This window comes from Leopardus geoffroyi, chromosome A1, assembly GCF_018350155.1.
Source record: "Leopardus geoffroyi isolate Oge1 chromosome A1, O.geoffroyi_Oge1_pat1.0, whole genome shotgun sequence".
In the NCBI taxonomy this organism is placed as follows: domain Eukaryota; kingdom Metazoa; phylum Chordata; class Mammalia; order Carnivora; family Felidae; genus Leopardus; species Leopardus geoffroyi.
This window is the reverse complement of record NC_059326.1, coordinates 8,313,853-8,331,520: the sequence shown is the minus strand read 5'-3', so window position 1 is coordinate 8,331,520 and position 17,668 is coordinate 8,313,853.

Here is a 17,668-nt window from a genome sequence, read left to right as displayed (position 1 = left end):
TACGTGAGTAAAAAGTTCATAAAGACCTCTGTGCTGGGAAATATGAAGATAGGCTTTCCCTCCTTCAAAGGGTTCACAGACCAAGGAGCAGAGGAGGAGGGACTGAACCAAGGATAACTAGGTTCATCCTCACTATGCCTCATAGACACGCGATCCTTACAAACACCTACGAGGCCACGTCTACTTTCAGACTTAGAACAGGGGCTCAGGGGCTCAGACTGCCTAAAGTCAAGTCTGAAGTGATAGAACAAAGTTTACAACCAGACGTGTGGTGTTTAGCATCACTCATCATCATGGAAATGGACATCAAAACCACAAAGAGGCAGCCCCTCACTTCCGTTAGAGTGGCTGTCACTAAAAAGACAAAAAATAACAAGTGTTTTTGAGGACGTGGAAGAAAGGGGACCCTCGGGCACCCCTGGCGGGGATGTGAATTGGTGCAGCCACTATGGAAAACAGGATGGAAGTTCCTCAAAAAATTAAAAATGGAGTCAACTGTACTTCATTTTAAAAAGAGAGAAATAGGGGCGCCTGGGTGGCGCAGTCGGTTAAGCGTCCGACTTCAGCCAGGTCACGATCTCGCGGTCCGTGAGTTCGAGCCCCACGTCGGGTTCTGGGCTGATGGCTCAGAGCCTGGAGCCTGTTTCCGATTCTGTGTCTCCCTCTCTCTCTGCCCCTCCCCCGTTCATGCTCTGTCTCTCTCTGTCCCAAAAATAAATAAACTTGAAAAAATAAATAAATAAAAATAAAAAGAGAGAAATTAAAACTAGAACTACCATATGACCCGGTAATTCCACTTCCGGGTGTTTAAACGAAGGAAACAAAAATACTGACCCCAACAAGATTAATGTACCTCCATGCTCACTGCAGCATTATTTACAACAGCCAAAGCATGGAAGCAACCTAAGTGTCCACTGATAGAGGAGTGGATAAAGAAGATGTGGTCTATATGTATCCTGAAATATCATTCAGCATTAAAAAGAAGGAAATCTTGCGATCTGCGACAACATGGATGAATCTTGAGGGCATTATGCTAAGTGATGTAAGGCAGGGAAAGACAAATTATCATATGATTCCACTTCCACGGGGCATATTTTTTTTAATCTCACAAATACAGAGAATATATTGGTGGTTGCCAGAAGCAGGGGCAAGGGGGTAGGCAAAATGGGTAAATATGGTCAAAAGGTACAAACTTCCAGGTAAGTCAGTCTTGGGAATGGAACGTACAGGGTGGTGACTGCAGTTAACAATGCTGTATTGCATATTTGAAAATTTCTAGGAGACCAGATCTTAAAAGTTCTGATCACAAAGGAAAAAAATAACTCTGTGTGACGATGGATGTTAAATAGACTTGCTGTGGTGATCGTTTCACAAAATATACAAATATGGAATCGTTATGTTGTGCACCTGAAACCAATATAATGCTCTATGTCAATTACATCTTTTAAAAAAAAAACTCAGAATTTCCTAACTCTACAATTTCTTGTGTAGGGCAATCACTCCCTGATTTCAAAAGCACAGAAGCAGTATGTTATAAAATATGCCCTTGACCAGCATTTCCCAAACTATAACATACATACAAATCACCTGAGAATCTTGTTAAAAAAGCACATTCTCATTCTGAAAGTCTGATGTGGAGGTCTGAGATGCTGCGTTTCAAAAACATTCCCATGTTTAGGGACCACACTTTGAATGGCAAGCCCCTTAAACTGTGGGCAGGAAACGTGCTTGGGTGGACACCCCCTAAGAGAAAGACACTTTGATCAGGCATCCCCCAACAGGTGTATACTTGTTTACTTACAAACTGTGTATACACATACATATGCTATTATATACCGTTACACTGTATGTAACTGTATACACGTATACACTGTATATAAACTGTATACACGTATTCCGACCAGCAACTAATGTAACTAGACACACTATCCAGTTAGGCCAAACTACACTGTCGCAATAACAGCTATAAATCCTCATTTGAGTAATTTTCTTGGTGATCTTGAATTGCTGGGCCAATCTCTTGTCCAACAGGATTAGGTCATCACTACTTTTTTACTCAGCTAAGAAAATTCACACACAGGGAGTAGTAGAAACAGTATCAATTCTACTGTTTTCTTAATGTTCATTTACACTTTCATTTCTTAGTATAATGGTTGATTTTGGTTTTTTAACCCACTTATCTATTTTGTGAAGGTTAATTTAGTTAAAACCAGATAATGTAAAAAATTTGAAGATGGTGGCATGGGAGGACGCTGGGCTCACTGCGTCCCGCGGGTCACTTAGATTCCACCCACATCTGCCTAAATAACCCAGAAAACCGCCGGAGGACTAGCAGAACGGAGTCTCCGGAGCCAAGCGCAGACGAGAGGCCCACAGAAGAGGGTAGGAAGGGCAGCGAGGCGGTGCGCGCTCCACGGACTGGCGGGAGGGAGCCGGGGCGGTGGAGGGGCGGCCAGCCCACCCGGCAAGGCAGAGCCCCCGAGTCTGGCTTGCAAAAGCGGAGGGGCCGGACGGAGTGTGTTCTGACAGCCAGCGGGACTTAACATCTGGAATGGTGAAAGTGAACAGCTCCGCTCTCGGAGAGTGGGGAGGGTGAGAGGACACCGGAGGGAGAGTTGTTGAGCCCCGGATGACAGAGCTCAGCTCGGTGGGGAACAAAGGCGCTGGGAAGCGCCATCTCCCTCGCCCATCCCCCAGCCGGAATCCCAAAGGGAACCAGTTCCCGACACCAAACTTGCTTGCGCTGCGCCAACTCCCAATGCTGTGCTTCTGTGGATCCATCCCTCCCACGGGCCTGCCTCCCTCCCTCCCGGTGCTGCAGGGCCCCTCCCACAGGGGACCACCCACGGCAAAGCGAGCTGAGCCTGCCCCTCCCGCCCCCATGCACCTTGAGGATCCACCCTGGCTAATATGCCCTTGGCCAGATCCCATCGAAGCGGCACCACAAGCCTGGCAGCGTGCAGGCAGCCCAGGCAGGGGCCACACCACTCCACAGTGAGTCCTGCCCCTGGGAGAGGGGAAGAGAAGGCACACACCAGTCTGACTGTGGCCCCAGTGGTGGCCTAGGAGCAGACATCAGGTGTGACTGTGGCCCCGCCCACCAACACAAGTTACTTCAGACAGCACAGGGAAGTGCCCCCCCCCCCCCCCCCCGTTACGGGCCACCCCGGGGACTATCCAAAATCACGAAATGGAAGAATTCTCAAAAGAAATTCCAGGAAGTAGCAACAGCTAATGAATTGATCAAAAATGACTTAAGCAATATAACAGAACATGAATTTAGAATAATAGTCATAAAATTAATCCCTGGGCTTGAAAAAAGTATACGGGACAGCAGAGAATCTATTGCTACAGAGATCAAAGGACTAAGAAATAGTAATGAGGAGCTAAAAAATGCTATGAATGAGGTGCAAAATAAAATGGAGGCGGCCATAGCACGGATTGAAGAGGCAGAGGAGAGAATAGGTGAATTAGAAGATAAAATTATGGAAAAAGAGTAAGCTGAGAAAAAGAGAGATAAAAAAATTCAGGAGTATGAGGGGAGAATTAGAGAACTGAGTGATGCGATGAAACACAATAATATCCGTATAATAGGGATTCCGGAGGAGGAAGAGAGAGAAAGGGGCTGAAGGTGTACTTGAAGAAATAATAGCTGAGAACTTCCCTGATCTGGGGAAGGAAAAAGGCATTGAAATCCAAGAGGCACAGAGAATTCCCTTCAGACGTAACTTGAATCGATCTTCTGCATGACGTATCATAGTGAAACTGGCAAAATACAAGGATAAAGAGAAAATTCTGAAAGCAGCTAGGGATAAACGTGCTCTAACATATAGAGACTGATAAGACTCATGACAGATCTCTCTACTGAAACTTGGCAGGCCAGAAAGGAATGGCAGGAAATCTTCAATGTGATGAACAGAAAAAATATGCAGCCGAGAATCCTTTATCCAGCAAATCTGTCATTTAGAGTAGAAGGAGAGATAAAGGTCTTCCCAAACAAATAAAAACTGAAGGAATTCATCACCACTAAACCAGCCCTACAAGAGACCTTAAGGGGTTCCTATGAGACAAAGTACCAGAGACATCGCTACAAGCATGAAACCTACAGACATCACAATGACTCTAAACCCATATCTTCCTATAATAATACTGAATGTAAATGGACTAAATGCGCCAACCAAAAGACACAGGGTATCAGAATGGATAAAAAAAAACAAGACCCATCTATTTGCTGTCTACAAGAGACTCATTTTAGACCTGAAGACACTTTCAGATTGAAAGTGAGGGGATGGAGAACTATTTATCATGCTACTGGAAGTCAAAAGAAAGCTGGAGTAGCCATACTTATATCAGACAAACTAGGCTTTAAATTAAAGGCTGTAACAAGAGATGAAGAAAGGCATTATATAATAATTACAGGGTCTATCCATCAAGAAGAAGTAACAACTATTAATGTCTATGTGCCGAATATGGGACCCCCCCAAATATATAAAACAATTACTCACAAACATAAGAAACCTATGGATAAGAATGTGGTAATTTCAGGGGACTTTAATACCCCACTTACAACAACGGATAGATCACCTAGACACATGGTCAATAAAGAAACGAGACCCCTGAATGATACATTGGATCAGATGCACTTGACAGATATATTTAGAACTCTGCATCCCAAAGCAACAGAATATACTTTCTTCTCGAGTGCACATGGAACATTCTCCAAGATAGATCACATACTGGGTCACAAAACAGCCCTTCATAAGTATACAGGAATTGAGATCATACCATGCATACTTTCCAACCACAATGCTATGAAGCTTGAAATCAACCACAGGAAAAAGTCTGGAAAACCTCCAAAACCACAGAGGTTAAAGAACACCCTACTAAAGAATGAATGGGTCAACCAGGCAATTAGAGAAGAAATTAAAAAACATATGGAAACAAACGAAGATGAAAATACAACAATCCAAATGCTTTGGGATGCAGCAAAGGCAGTCCTGAGAGGAAAATACATTGCAATCCAGGCCTATCTCAAGAAACAAGAAAAATCCCAAATACAAAATCTAACAGCACACCTAAAGGAAATACAAGCAGAGCAGCAAAGACACCCCAAACCCAGCAGAAGAAGAGAAATAATAAAGGTTGGAGCAGAAATAAACAATATAGAATCTAAAAAAACTATAGAGCAGATCAACGAAACCAAGAGTTGGTTTTTTGAAAAATAAACAAAATTGATAAACCTCTAGCCGGGCTTCTCAAAAAGAAAAGGGAGATGACCCAAATAGATAAAATCATGAATGAAAATGGAATTATTACAACCAATCCCTCCGAAATACAAGCAATTATCAGGGAATACTATGAAAAATTATATGCCAGCAAACTGGACAACCTGGAAGAAATGGAAAAATTCCTAAACACCCACACTCTTCCAAAACTCAATCAGGAGGAAATAGAAAACTTGAACAGACCCATAATCAGCAAAGAAATTCAATCAGTTGTCAAAAATCTCCCAACAAATAGGAGTCCAGGACCAGATGGCTTCCCAGGGGAGTTCTACCAGACATTTAAAGCAGAGATAATACCTATCCTTCTCAAGCTATTCCAAAAAATAGAAAGGGAAGGAAAACTTCCAGACTCATTCTATGAAGCCAGCATTACTTTGATTCCCAAACCAGACACACACCCAGCAAAAAAAGAAAACTACCGGCCAATATCCCTGATGAATATGGATGCAAAAATTCTCAATAAGATACTAGCAAATCGAATTCAACAGCATATAAAAAGAATTATTCACCATGATCAAGTGGGATTCATTCCTGGGATGCAGGGCTGGTTCAACATTCACAAATCAATCAACGTGATACATCACATTAATAAAAGAAAAGATAAGAACCATATGATCCTGTCAATCGATGCAGAAAAGGCATTTGACAAAATTCAGCACCCTTTCTTAATAAAAACCCTTGAGAAAGTCGGGATAGAAGGAACATACTTAAAGATCATAAAAGCCATTTATGAAAAGCCCACACCTAACATCATCCTCAATGGGGAAAAACTGAGAGCTTTCCCCCTGAGATCAGGAACACGACAGGGATGTCCACTCTCACCGCTGTTGTTTAACGTAGCGTTGGAAGTTCTAGCATCAGCAATCAGACAACAAAAGGAAATCAAAGGCATCAAAATTGGCAAAGATGAAGTCAAGCTTTCACTTTTTGCAGATGACATGATATTATACATGGAAAATACGACAGACTCCACCAAAAGTCTGCTAGAACTGATACATGAATTCAGCAAAGCTGCAGGATACAAAATCAATGTACAGAAATCAGTTGCATTCTTATACACTAACAATGAAGCAACAGAAAGACAAAGAAACTGATCCCATTCACAATTGCACCAAGAAGCATAAAATACCTAGGAATAAATCTAACCAAAGATGTACAAGATCTGTATGCTGAAAACTATAGAAAGCTTATGAAGGAAACTGAAGAAGACACAAAGAAATGGAAAAACATTCCGTGCTCATGGGTTGGAAGAATATTGTTAAAATGTCAATACTACCCAAAGCTATCTACACATTCAATGCAGTCCCAATCAAAATTGTACCAGCATTCTTCTCGAAGCTAGAACAAGCAATCCTAAAATTCATATGGAACCACAAAAGGCCCCAAATAGCCAAAGTAATTTTGAAGAAGACCAAAGCAGGAGGCATCACAATCCCAGACTGTAGCCTCTACTACGAAGCTGTAATCATCAAGACAGCATGGTATTGGCACAAAAACAGACACATAGGCCAATGGAACATAATAGAAACCCCAGAACTAGACCCACAAAAGTATGGCCAACTAATCTTTGACAAAGCAGGAAAGAATATCCAATGGAAAAAAGACAGTCTCTTTAACAAACGGTGCTGGGAGAACTGGACAGCAACATGCAGAAGGATGAAACTAGACCACTTTCTCACACCATTCACAAAAATAAACTCAAAATGGATAAAGGACCTGAATGTGAGACAGGAAACCATCAGAACCCTAGAGGAGAAAGCAGGAAAAGACCTCTCTGACCTCAGCCGTAGCAATTTCTTACTTGACACACCCCCAAAGGCAAGGGAATTAAAAGCAAAAATGAACTATTGGGACCTCATGAAGATAAAAAGCTTCTGCACAGCAAAGGAAACAATCAACAAAACTAAAAGGCAACCAACAGAATGGGAAAAGATATTTGCAAATGACATATCAGACAAAGGGCTAGTATCCAAAATCTATAAAGAGCTCACCAAACTCCACACCCAAAAAACAAATAATCCAATGAAGAAATGGGCAGAAAACATGAATAGACACTTCTCTAAAGAAGACATCCAGATGGCCAACAGGCACATGAAAAGATGCTCAACGTCACTCCTTATCAGGGAAATACAAATCAAAACCACACTCAGATATCACCTCACGCCAGTCAGAGTGGCCGAAATGAACAAATCAGGAGACAATAAATGCTAGAGAGGATGTGGAGAAACGGGAACCCTTTTACACTGTTGGTGGGAATGCAAACTGGTGCAGCCACTCTGGAAAACAGTGTGGAGGTTCCACAGAAAATTAAAAATAGACCTACCCTATGACCCAGCAGTAGCACTGCTAGCAATTTACCCAAGGGATACAGGAGTACTGATGCATAGGGGCACTTGTACCCCAATGTTTATAGCAGCACTCTCAACAATAGCCAAATTGTAGAAAGAGCCTAAATGTCCATCAACTGATGAATGGGTAAAGAAATTGTGGTTTATATACACAATGGAGTACTACGTGGCAATGAGAAAGAACGAAATATGGCCCTTTGTAGCAACGTGGATGGAACTGGAGAATGTGATGCTAAGTGAAATAAGCCATACAGAGAAAGACAGATACCATGTCTTCACTCCTATGTGGGTCCCTAGAAACTTAACAGAAACCCATGGGGGAGGGGAAGGGAAAAAAAAAAAAGAGGTTAGAGTGGGAGAGAGCCAAAGCATGAGACTGTTAAAAACTGAGAACAAACTGAGGGTTGATGGGGGGTGGGAGGGAGGGGAGGGTGGGTGATGGGTATTGAGGAGGGCATCTTTTGGGATGAGCACTGGGTGTTGTATGGAAACCAATTTGACAATAAATTTCATATATTAAAAAAAAGAATGACAGAAAAAAAAATATATATGGATATACATACACACACACACACACACACACACACACACACACACACACATAAAGATGCTCTCATGAAAATATGTAATCAGGGAAATGCAAATTAAAATAACAATGAGACACCACTCAACACTACTGGAATGGCCCAAATCCAGAACACTGCCGATACTAAATACTATCAGGGATGTGGAGCAACGGAAATAGCAATACTTTCATTCGTTGCTGGTAAGAATGCAAAATAATACAGCCACTTTGGAAGACAGTTCAATGGTTTTTATACAACTAAACGTACTTTAACCATATGATCCATCAGTCATGCTCCTCAGTATTTACCCAAAGGAACTGAAAACTTATATTCACCCAAAAACTTGCTCACAGATATTTATAGCAGCTTTATTCATAACTGCCAAAACCTGGAAGCAACCAAGATGCCCTTCAGTAGGCGAATGGATAAGTAAACTGTGGCACATCCGCACAATACATTACTGTTCAGCTTTAAAACGAACGGACTACCAAGCCATGAAAAAGAGGTGGAGGCCCTCATATGCACCGAGTGAAAGAAGCCAATCTGAAAAGGCTACATACCACGTAATTCCAACCATGTGCCGTTCTGGAAAAAGCAGAACTATTGGTACAGTAAAAGGATCAGTGGTGGCCACACATACAAGTGGGAGGAGAGATAAACAGGCAAAGCACAGAGGACTTTTCAGGCAGTGAAAATACTCTAAGATTACAGTGATGGATATACATCATTACACATTTGTCCAAACCCATAGAATCTACACCAAGAGTGAACCTTAAGGTTAACAATGGACTTTGGGCGATTATGACGTATCAGGGTAGGTTCATCCTTGGTAACAATGTACCCTTCTGGTAGGGGATGCTGATAATAGGAGATGCTGTGTGTGTGTGAGGAAAGAGAACATTTGGGAAACATCTGTACCTGTCTCTCAATTTTACTGTAAACCTAAAGCAGTTCTTAAAACCATAAAGCTAAATAAAACTTAAAAACTAAAAAAAAAAGTAAAACGAAATAAAAAGTAAATAAATAAATAAAACTAGATAATGTAATCTGCAAATCTACTTAACATTGCACACAGACCGCAAAAGGCACAAGGGTGTGGGGGGGTCTCTCTTCCCCCACGCCCAGACGTGACCTCCCACTGCTGCCCCTGAGTATCTCAGTCCAGAACACTACAGTAGACCAAGTGAAGTTGTGTGTGGCTACCCTTTAAGCAAAATTACAAAAGCTTCGTTTCTGTCCCATCCTCTACCCTCAAAGGAATTTTATGGGCCTCCCCAGGGTACCCACTCTGGACACAGCCCACGAGAAAAGAGGCCCCACATATCCTGCAGGAACATAAAAAACAAGAGATCGTTTTCACAAAGTGCTGCTGCCTTCATGATCAAATGCATGTTCAGTTTAACAAATGCATAATTAGTAAAAGAAAATATTTTATATGGGATTTTTTAACTTTTTTTTTAACGTTTATTTGTTTAGAGAAAGAGAGAGAGCACATGTCCGAGTAGGGGAGGGGCAGAGAGAGAGAGGGAGAGAGAATCCCGAGCAGGCTCCACACTGCCAGCGTGGAGCCCAAGGCGGGGCTCAACGTGGGGCTGGAAGCAGGGCTCAGACTCAAGAACCATGAGATTATGACCTGAGCCTAAATTAAGAGTCAGATGCTGAACCAGCTGAGCCAGCCAGGTGCCCCAGGAACATAAAAAACAAGAGATCGTTTTCACAGTCAACGTGCTGCTGCCTTCATGACCAAATGCATGTTCAAATGCAAAATCAGTAGAAGAAAATAATTTATATGGGATTTTTTTAACCCTTTAAAACTACACTGCACACAAACACACACTGAACTTCTCCCTCTCTCTCCCACTGTGCAAACTTCCAACTGAATCCAAATGAAGCACTATATTTGAAACGACAGAACATTTAGTATAGGTGTAAATTACAACACAAAATCAGACCTATTTCAGATAATCTGCCACTGCCTGTCCATAGATATCTGGCAGGGAAATGTTTTCCAACAGTTTAGAAATCCTCTGAATGTATGTTGCTCAGAAACTAATACATTTTACAGAAGACCATTTTGATTTCTCTTTTCACAAGCCAGCGAGGACAACGCTCCCAATTACCATCCCCGAACTATGTTTCTCCACTGCCTTCATTCACTTTTTCATCTGGCGGGTACTCACTGAGTGTCTCCCAGGTGCCAGACCCCACTCTAGGTGCCGGAACACAGCAGAGAACAAGGCTTCCTCCCCGAGTTTACACTGCAGTCGAGACGGACGAACAAATGACCATGTAACGGAGTGGTGATGTTCAGAGGGAAAGAAGTCAGAATAAAGAGGGCAGAGCGTGCAGGGGTGCTCCAGATGCATGGGCAGACAGCGCCCTTCCGAGGGCCCCCTGGAGCAAGCTGCACACCACACACAGGGGGCGTCCTGCAAGCAGAGGGGACACAGGCGAACGGAGACAGGAAGATGGCAGATATGCCTGAGGAACAGCAAGGAGGCCAGCGGTCGGCACGTGAGGAGCTAGGGGGCGAAGCACTGGGGTGATGGGAGCCGGTGGAGAATTGTGAGCAGAGCAGCAATGTTGTCTGAAGGAGCTTCCAAAGGCTCCGCCTGGCTGCTGTGTGGAGAAGACGCCTGGAGGGGCCGAGTACGATGTCACCGGCAGTCTGGCTCGTTGGGGAAATAGGGCCCAAGGCCCAACGATGGATCGCAGGCTCTTCTCAGGAGCTCCCTCGCCCTGCACACTTCCCATGGGCTCCTCGCCTGCACAAGCCTCTTGCAAATAAACATTCACTTCTCTAGCAGATTCTCTTTCTAGAATGTACAGTTCTAAGAAGGGCCCCCAGAACTAAAGGCACGTCATGCCCCTGCTCAGAGCCCTTTTCACCTGTACCACAGCTGCTACTCACTGTATCTCCTCGTAGACTCAAAGCGCCTGGAAGGCAAGCACTGTACTATATACATCACGTTTATCTCTGCAACCATGACAGACGCAGAGCACCTGATGCATAATGGTTACTCAAAATATATTTTCCAAATTATTTAATGCACACACGTACACACACACACACACACACGTGTGTGTGTTGGGCGTGGGTGGGTGGGTGGGTGGGTAAAGGGTGATAATGTTCTTGAAACAAGTAGTCTCATTTCCTTACTTGTAGACCAGAACCAACCCCAGGGCTTCAGGTACATTTGGGTCATCTAAGATGACTTCTATCAATGTCGGTATCCAAATGCATGCGCTCGCACGATGATATTTAAAAATACAATTCAGAATCTTTCAGAATCACCAGCCCTGCAAGTAAATTACACACGGTGTTGCAGGTTTCTTATTTCTCACAGGTCCACTCCAGATTCATTTCCTCACTTTCCTCTACTCCCAGTACCAACATGAGTAAAGGAGTTTGCTGGAATAGGAATAGACCTTACTGCTAAGACACAGGAAAAAACACAGCACAGAAACAACCCTCAGAGGCACCTCGCAGCTCTCACAGAACAAACAAGCTTCAGGCAAGAATAAGCTCTCATCCTTTTCAGAATATGTTTTAACTTGCAAATAAATGATCATTGCATTTAACAGCGATATTCCTCTCCTCTTTGGCAACTGATGCACCCGGCTGCACACAAAAAGGGGAAATTTACATCCAAAACTAAATGAAATCACATTAAACAGGCAACTGAATATTCTGATTACAAAAATCAAGGTAAGTTTTCTCTACCCAGTGGTCTCATATGAATAGAAAACAAGTACTTGTAATAAGGACAGGTTTGATAATGAAATTTTAACACCCAGCAGGAGGTTTAATTTTAATGTATCTGTCTGAGATTTTGCTGTAAAATGAATCAACTAGCTAAAGACCGACCTCAGGGGTGGTTCAGACATCCTTAAGAAATGCCGCACACAGAATGAAAGTTCTCTGCAGCAAAATTAAACTTCATTTTTACAAGTCTCTTCTCCCTACCACTGCTTCGCATTTTAATGTTAAGCATACCCTCTGGGCAATTTATGTTTTTAATATTGCTCTTCTCAACAGAGGTGATCAAACCCACTGCTTTGGGGAATTCTATCCAATATTGCTAAACTCCCAGATACACTTTCTGGGAAGAGGGTCCCTGGTGATCCTGACAGGAGTACTTAGCCCCGTGGGGTTGGCTCTGGCCAATTAGCAGAACGTAGCCTCACCAAGAGCCACACATGCCTCCCATGTTGTACCTGGACCCCAAGGAAACAAGGGCCGGCTGATTTCCACCTGTATCCAAAAACCGGAATGGCGTCCTGTGCATGGGGGAACTTACCTCCGCCTAATGTTAGGATAGCATTTACGTTTTTGTCTGGAGTTTGAAGACAAGTTAAAAGCACTTCCCATCCCTTCTTTGTCCAGGTAGGGACTGCCAAAACCTTCACGCAGATTTTAAGCCAGAAGGCAGGGTGCTGTGCACAGACTCTGGCCAAACGTCCCTGCCTGTGGGCATTCATCCAATGGGTCCCTGCTGGACAGAAGGGGGATGCTCTCCCGTTCTTAATGCCCGCTTCGATGACCATAAAAAGATGAATTTCTCTCCAGCTAATTTTCTGTAAATGCCTGAGGTTTCTATAGAATGGAGTCCTCCTGGTGCTCTCCTTACCTCTACCCACCTCCTCGCTCTGGGATTCGCATGCCACATGCAATGTGCTGACTGCTGTCTTCTTTAAGTCCTGCTCATAAACCATGACTGCACGTCGTTTCCTGAATTTGGTGGAATGGGAAGGATGCAGGCCTCGCTTAAAATGTTCTGATGCGGAAACATTTAGAAAAGGTTTCGCAGAGGGCGCAGAACTTGAACCGGGTCTTGGAAACAAATCAAGGATAGAGAGGAGAATGAAAATGGCATTCCGGAGAGAAGAGCATGGGGAGCAAAACCAGGTGGAGGCAGCATGAGGCATGGTTAGAAAATAGGCAGGGAAATCTGGCTGGAGCAAAGGGTTCATACATGGAAACGAGTGAGAGAGAAACTGGGAAGAACTGATCCCGGTGGAACCAGCACAGAAGCATCCCTGAGGCAGCGCAGGGTTTTCTGAGCCTGCTCTCATTCTGTCAGTCTGCGTCCCTGGCTGACGGCAGCACGACCGTTAAGCTGAGTTTGTTTCCTCTATGGACTCTGTATTATGCCCACTTGTTTTCCTACTAGAGGCTCTGTGTTGAGCTGGCTTTTTGGTACAGCTGTTTGCTTGTGCCATATTCCTCTGTGGCTCTGGACCAAGTGGGCTTTTGTGAACTTCTGCCGCACTTTCTGCCTGTTCAGCTTTCCAAACAAGCTGATGTTAGAGACAATGACTTCCCAGCTTCTCCCTTTGGGAGAGCCAGGTGTCTTATTTGACTGACTCAACACTCTCTTTGAATCGTTCAAATGACTTTCATCAACTTTGGCAGCAAATTTTCCATTTAGTTAACCATCAAAGGTCAAAAGAAGTATTTGGAAAACAAATAAAATGCTATTATCTCCAGGAACATATGCATTTATGCAGTCAACCCAAAATGCATATTAATTGTGCACTATGTTATAGAGTCTGTGCTAGAGACTAGGGATACACGTGTAGCATTCTCCAAAATACACTAATCAATAATCAAACAATTTATCTTATTAATTAATAAAAACAAGCTTGTTAAGGCCTTAAATGTCCCATAATAGGAAACATAACATTTCATCCTAAAGCACCAAAATACACACTCTTCTCAAGTGCACATGGGATATTCTCCAGGATAGATCATGTTAGGTCACAAAACAAATCTTAACAAATTGAAAAATATTTCCGTCATATAAAGCATCTTTTCCAACTACAATGGTATGAAACTAGAAATCAATTATAAGAAGAAACCCAGAAAAACCACAAATGCATGGAGATTAAACAACATGTTACAGAACAAACTACTGGGTCATAGAATAAGCCAAAGGAGAAATCAAAAAACACCTAGAGACAAATGAAAACAGAAATAACACATACCAAACTCTGTGGGAAGCAGCAAGAGTGGTTCTAAGAAGGAAGTTCATAGTAATAGAGGCCTACCTCAAGGAACAAGAAAAATCTCAAACAATTTAACTGTATACCTAAAGGAACTATAAAAAAAAAAAAAAAAAAGAAAAACAAAGCCCAAAGTTAGTAGAAGGAAGAAAATAATAAAGATGAGAGCAGAAATAAATGAAATAGAGACTAAAAAGATAATAGAAAAGATCAATGAAACTAAGAATGGGTTCATTGAAAAAACGCACAAAATAAGCAAACCTTTAGCTAGATTCAACAAGCAGAAAACAGAGAGGGCTCAAATAAATAAAGTGAGAATGAAAGAGAAGTTATAGTTGATACCACACAAATATAAAAAATCATAGGAGACTGCTATGAAAAATTATACACCAACAAACTGGACAACCTAAAAGAAATGGATAAATTCCTAGAAACATACCATCTTGCAAGACTGAATCATGAAGAAATAGACAATCTGAATAGACCAGTTACTAGTAAGGAGACTGAGTAAGTAATCAAAAACCTGCCAACAAACAAAAGCCCAGGGCCAGATGACTTCACTGGTGAATTTTCTCAAACATTCAGAGAAGATGGAAACTCTTGAAGAAAAAAGAAGAGAGAAAGCATCCAAACTCATTTTACAAAGCCAGCATTTCCCTGATATCAAAAACAGACAAGGACACCACAAAAAAGGAAAATTACAGACCAACATCCCCAATGAACACAGATGCAAAACCTTCCACAAAATATTCGTAAACCAAATTCAATAATACATTTAGAGAATCATACACCATGATCACGTGGGATTTATTCCAGGGATAGAGGGATGGTTCAACATCTGCAAACCAAACAGTGTGATATACCACATTAACAAAATAAAAGATAAAAAAAATAATATGATCATCTCAATAGATGCAGAAAAAGCATTTGACAGAATCCATTCATCTATGATAAAAACCCTCAACAAACTGGGTATAGACAGAATGTACCTTAACATTATAAAGGCCATGTATGAAAAAGTCCACAGCTAATATACTCAACAGTGAAAAGCTGAAAGCTTTTCCTCTAAAATCAGAAACAAGACAAGGATGCCCACTCTCCTCACTTTTATTCAACATATTACCAGAAGGCCTGGCCACTGCAAGTAGGAAGAAAAAGAAAGGAAAGGCATCCAAATTGGAAAGGAAGAAATAAGATTATCACTATTTGTAGATATAATACTATATATAGGATATCCTGAACACTCCACCAAAAAAACCGTTAAAACTAATAAATGAACTCAGTGAAATTGCAAGATACATAGTTAATTTGCAAAAATCTGCTGCATTTTGATATACTAATAATGAACTATCAGAAAAGGAAATAATCCCATTTACAACTGCATCAGAAAAAAATAGGAATAAACTTAACCAAGGATATGAAAGACCTGTACAATAAAAACTATAAGACATTAATGAAAGAAACTGAAGAAGACACAAATAAATGGAAAGATATTCTGTGCTCATGGACTAGAGCAATTAGTATTGTTCAAATGCCCATACTACCCAAAGCAATCTATACATTTAATGCAATCCCTTGATAGGGAATTTTGATAAATTCCAATGTCATTTTTCATAAAAAATGAACATATAATTCTAAAATTTCTATGGAACCACAAAAAGACCACAAATAGTCAAAACAATCTTGAGAAAGAAAAACAAAGCCAAAGGTATCATGCTCCCCGATTTCAAATTATACTATAAAGCTATACTAATCAAAACAGTACGGTACTGGCATGAAAACAGACACATACATCAATGGAAAAGATGAGACAGCCTAGAAATAAACCCATGTATATATGATCATTTAATTTTCAACAAAGGAAAAAAGAATACACAATGGAGAAAAGAATCTCTTCAACGAATGGTATGAGGAAAACTAGACAGCTACATGCAAAAGAAAGACTGGACCGTTATCTTATGCCATATGTACAAATTAACTCAAAGATTTGAATGTAAGATGTGAAACCATAAAACTCTGGAGAAAACACAGGCACTTAACTCCTTGACCTTAGTCATTTTTTGATTACTAAGTGTTTTTTGATTACTAAGTAACTGATCTTAGTAATTTTTTTTATTTGATTCCAAAGGCAAGGGAAACAAATGCAGAAATAAACAAATAGGATTGCATCTAATTAAAAGCATCCACATGGTGAAGGAAACCACCAACAAATTAGGAGACAGCCTACTTAATAGAAGACATTTGCAAGTCATATATCAAATAAGGGTTAACATTCAAAATATACAAAGAACTCCTACAACTCAGTAACAAAAAGTAAACAATCCAATTTAAAAATGTACAGAATATCTGAATGGACACTCTTCCCAAAAAAGGCACACAGTCAACAGGCATATGAAAAGATGATCAACACCACTAATCATTAGGGAAATGCAAATCAAAACCAGTCCCATGGTGGGACTGCCCTTCTCAATCAAGTGTGCCTCAGTCCCAGTGTGGTATGCCCCCTCCCCAGAAGACCAACAAAGGTCCCTGCCCACATCTCCCAGCCAGAGAGTTCTGCAGGGCCTCAGTTCTGGTGGATGTGGTGTCAGGTCTCATTTCACATGCAGACCAGAGCACACCTAGTTAAAACTCACCACATTCAGGCCAGGGACCAAACAGTTCCCATAGAAGGCAAGGAGAGCCTCTGCAGACAACTAGACAACTAGCCTGAAGGACAGAGCAACCAAAACACAACAGCAGAGCACACACCAGAGACACTCCCTGAAGTGCCAGGCCCTGGGCACTACATGCCCTCTTCTTCGTTAAGCCATTGCTTTCAGGAGCAGAAGATATAACTGGCTTTTGTAACACAGAGAAGGAAGAAGAGACTAATAAAAAATGCCAAGATGGAGGAATTTATCCCAAATGAAAGAACAAAATAAGGCCAAAGCCAGAGATCTAAGCAAAATGGATATAAGTAACATACCGGATGGAGAATTTAAAGAAACAACCCTAAGGATGCTCACTGGGCTTGAGAAAAGAATAGAAGACATCAGGGAGACTCTTACAATAAAGATAGAAGAGTTAAAAAAGAATCAGAGATGAAGAAAGAGTACAATAAACAAGACTAGAAACAGGCTTGCTTCAATGAACAGCAGGCTGGAAGAATCAGAAGAACGAATAAGTGATACAGAAGACAAAATAATGGAAAATAAAGAAGCCGAACAAAAGAATTATGCAACACGAGAACAGACTTGGAGAACTCAGTGTCTCCATCAAACCTAATAACATTCATATTATAGGAGTCCCAGAAGAAGAAGAGAGAGAAAATGGGGCAAAAAAAATTTATTTCCAGAAATAATAGCAGAAAATTTCCCTAATTTGGGGGAGGAAACAGACATCCAGATCCAGGAGGCACAAAGAAAAAAATCTTAAAAGCTGTGAGACAGAAGAAGTCCTTAACTTACAAGGGAAAACCCAT